The sequence below is a fragment of the Cupressus sempervirens genome, chromosome 10 (genome assembly GCF_028749045.1).
Source record: "Cupressus sempervirens isolate cs-2001-9-10 chromosome 10, ASM2874904v1, whole genome shotgun sequence".
Taxonomy (NCBI): domain Eukaryota; kingdom Viridiplantae; phylum Streptophyta; class Pinopsida; order Cupressales; family Cupressaceae; genus Cupressus; species Cupressus sempervirens.
The window spans coordinates 875,977,249-875,981,365 of NC_143127.1; the positions used below are offsets into that span (position 1 = coordinate 875,977,249).

General features: G+C 35.4%; 1 pseudogene; it reads left to right on the forward strand.

The window, feature by feature from the left end:
* The first annotated feature begins 553 nt into the window (after positions 1-553).
* LOC149536790 (phosphatidylinositol 4-kinase gamma 6 pseudogene) lies at positions 554-1,745 on the forward strand (annotated as a pseudogene).
* Positions 1,746-4,117: the final 2,372 nt, after the last annotated feature.

Sequence of the window (4,117 nt, forward strand, 5' to 3'; positions counted from 1 at the left end):
TGATTGGAAGAAGCATTGGGGATTACAGAGAGAGATGCATGGCACAAAAAAATTGATCTCTGACGAGATGGTCTTTGGAGGGCCTGGTGCTTTCAAGTTTAAAGTGTTGTATTTCTAGGTTCACATGTAATTCCAGGTTATTTGAAATTATAAATTTGATGTTCTCTACTATGGGAAAATGAGACTAGCAACATGACATCTTCGACATGAGAGTGGGTGTTGAATTAAAGGGGGGTTTTCTTGAATACTCCCATGAAGACAATTTTTTAAATTTTGTTTAACAGTGGATCTTAAGTCAAATATACGAATGGTTTTTTCTCACTAGTGTCAAAGATGCATTGGATTTTTCTTGGTGAATTTATTTGAGAATAGCCTAAAAATTTCTAAATTGAAAATGATTGTTTCATGATCCTTCTAGAAGAAGAAAGGCCTCCTATTCCACAGCCAGCAGAGTGGAGACCATATCTGTTTGGAGTTGAGAGTTGACATTGAGTTTAAGTTTGAGAAACACTAAAATTCTTCTTGTGCACTAAATATTCCAATGCAAACAGAAATGGTTGTTGCTATTGTAGAAAAAGGTGTAAGTAGACAATACAATGGTTTCAATAACTTGGAAAGTAGGAAAACAATGAGGTATTGTGTGTTTGTGCATATAGACATAGGTAGTATTTTGGGCATTGAATTAGATAGAGCTGACAATTCACATACTGTTAAAAAGACGATGCAGATAGCCCAAGATATATCCACTGATGGAAGCTCTCTTATATTCGGAGATATAGTGCTGAAAATTGATTTGAGTGTTGTATGCAATAGTGCTCCCCTTGGTCTAATGAGAGGATATTTCCATCGGAGTTCATCTACACCATACCTTTATTCAACTGTCAATGGATAACTTCAAAGAGATAAAAGTGGGCCTATTGAGATTGTTGGAGGTTCAAGCATCTCTGGGAAATCAAGAAGTTGGTTAAGCTCCAAGGATGTGGTTAAGGATATTGAATGTGGTATAAAGCCAATTCCTATTTCTGATGGCCTTATTGGTGCCTTTTTCTGGAGTAGGAGAGGTGAGTATGTAGTTATTGTAAAGCCAATAGATGAGGAACCTTTTGCTCCAAAAAATAATAAAGGTTAAATTTATGGAGAATCTGGGGTTGAAGAGGTCAGTGAGAGTGGGACAGACAGGAATCGGGGAAGTAACAACTTATCTTTTAGACCATGATAATTTTGCAAAGGTGCCCTTTATTGTGCCTGTTAAAATCACACACTCAATTTTTAATGTTAACAAAGTGATGACTAAAAGAAAATCTTAAAATTAAAGATAGATAGTAAGTAAGATAGCTTCCATCAGTAATTTGTCCTGCATGATTTTGATGCCAGTGATCATGGAAGTTCTAGTTTTCTAGTACCTTCTGTACATAGGATTGGCATATTAGATATTATGATACTTAACAATGATAGAAATGTGAGCATTCTTCTTGTGAAGAAAATGGAAAGTTAGAGGAGAATATATGGAGCTCATATCAATAGATCATTGGCTATGCCTTCCAAAAAATTTGGAATATCCTTATTTTGAGTGGCTTCATATATATACATATATATAAAAGCTTGATCCCATCAAGGATACAAAGACGTTGAGAGTGAAATTACCTATGTTTTGAGACAATTGATTAAGGATTATAGTGTTGTGTACTGTTTTCTTAAAAAAAACTATCAAATCTGTAATTTTTCTTGTAGAATTAGAGCAATGACGAGCCCTGAATCTTAGGGGATGGAAGAGGCACCAAGTGAGCTGGAAGTTATTTGTTTGCAGGCAAAGTTGGAGCTGAATCAAAATTTCTTCCATTAGGTCTGAGGGAGAGATAGGGTAGGATATTATTTCAAATATTTCATTGGTAGAAGGATATATGACTGAGCAGATTCAGTTTGACATGGACCTTTTTTTGTAATGTTTGGATGAAGAAATTATGGTACATATAGGGCAGTCAATGTACTTTGTGGAAGTAAATTGCTTTAATAAATTTGATACTGGTAGAGTTTTCTATTTGTTTCACCGATCCTTATCATCCCCTTCACAAAGAACTGATTTGCATATTAATTTTGTTTCAAATGATATACCCAAAAGTTCATGTGGAGGCAACTTTCCCTTTAAAATTTTAAATCAAATTGTTCTTCACCTAGACATGACTATGTAGAAGTAAATTATGTTAATAAATTTGAAATTGGAAGAGTTCCCTATTTGTTCCTCAATTCATGTCATCTCCTTCCCAAAAAATGGATGTGTTCATCAATTCTAATTTAAATGGTACACCCAGAAGTTCACGTGAAAAAAAGTTTCCCCTTGGATAAAATTTCCCTTCACCTAGAACTCCAAAGAGAGGATGCTAGAGTACACTTGGAAAGCTAGAAGAAATTTCATCTTTGGAGGAAAATGAAATGCAAGAACCAGTTCCAAAAATGCAAGATCTAGGTCTATTGATGAATTGAGGGAAGACTTCTTTCAATCATCAAGGAAGCCCTTTTGTTTAGGGTTGATTGTGTTACTGAGATGTACTAGTTTCTCAGAGAAGGACCATGTTGATCACCAAACTCTAGCATAGAGAATATTTTGCATCGTGTTCTACCATTGGCAGTGATTATAGGTTTGATCCTCATGACATTCCCAAGTGTGATAGACTGTTCATGTTCGAGAACATAATAATGGAACTCCTAATCAAGCCCCATTTTGTAAAGCTACCTATAGATGAGTGGATAAGGGACCATGCACATGACATGCAGGTTCCATTGTATAGTTGTGTAAGTGGAAGAGGCCTATCTAGAAGTAAGGAGAGCAATAATCTCCCCCATCTCATTAATAAAGATGTTGATCTAAAATAATTATGCATTAGGGAGGTTATCTTCAAGTTTAGTGCTCATTATCTTGTCTTAATCTATGTTACCAAGATCTTAGGACATGGGGATGGGTGGGCGTGGCTCAAGGTTCTTGATGCCTTGGTTGACAAATCCTTTGCTTGGTTACGGGATACTATCTTAGGGAGGTCCCTGAGGCTCTTGTCTGAATATTGATACTATTTGTAGATAGGCTTTGAAAAGATGGTATTTTTCTGGTCAATTTTAGGTGGCTTAAATATCAAATGGTTTATTCATATTCTCCTTCTTACCCCTTAATGGGAGAAGTGTAGTATATATGGAGGGCCTTGGTTCTTCAAAAATGTATCCTTTATTTGATAAGAGGGATTTTTGGATTCAATGCTTCCAAGGAAAAATCTATCCAGGTCTCCATTTGGGTGAGGCTCCTAGTGTTTCCTTTGGATTATTGGGATGAAGAGATATTAAGAGGTGTTTCCAATGCTCTTGGATTTTTTCTTTCTACTGTCAAGATCACAATAGATGTAAAACACTATTTTTATCATAGTTCGTATTTGTATGGATATCGGTAGGTTTACCTAGAACTATTAAGTCTCACTCCATGTTGGTTGTACTAAAGTAAATATCCACTACAAGTCTTCTTCACTAGTTTCCTCTCAATGAAACAAAGTTGGGCATTTATCTCACTTGTTCTAGGGTTTTTCTAGAATCAGAAACTCAATGACGAGTGATGAAGAAAAATGAATTGCCATTCAAAAAAATTATTACAATTTTTCATGAAATCTAAAAATTTTGTAACAATTTTAGTCTTGGCGCAAACCTACAATTACAAAATGTGTCTACTGGAAGATTGAATATGCCAAGGAGAGTGGCTTCTCAATGCATTTCATACCCTAGTGCTTCTTTCCAACCTATGATTTGATATGATGACCCAATAACTTGCCCTTTTGAAGAAATTTACTCACATAGTATTATGGGTAATGTTAACTCTTGGAAAACTAATACCACAATACTATTGATCATATTATTGTTCAGTTCTATAGGCGTGATTATGAACAATGGAGTGGAGAGAAAATCCATGATAGACAGATTGCAAGAAAAATACAAACCAAGATTAACCAACTATATGCAAAGTAATTTGAAATCCCCACCTCAGCTTCTTAATTGAAGTCCAGCAATCAAAAAAATTCACACTAGGTTTCAGTAAGTTGTCCATCAGAGCTATTGCTTTATATTCTCCCTCCATCTCCCGTTA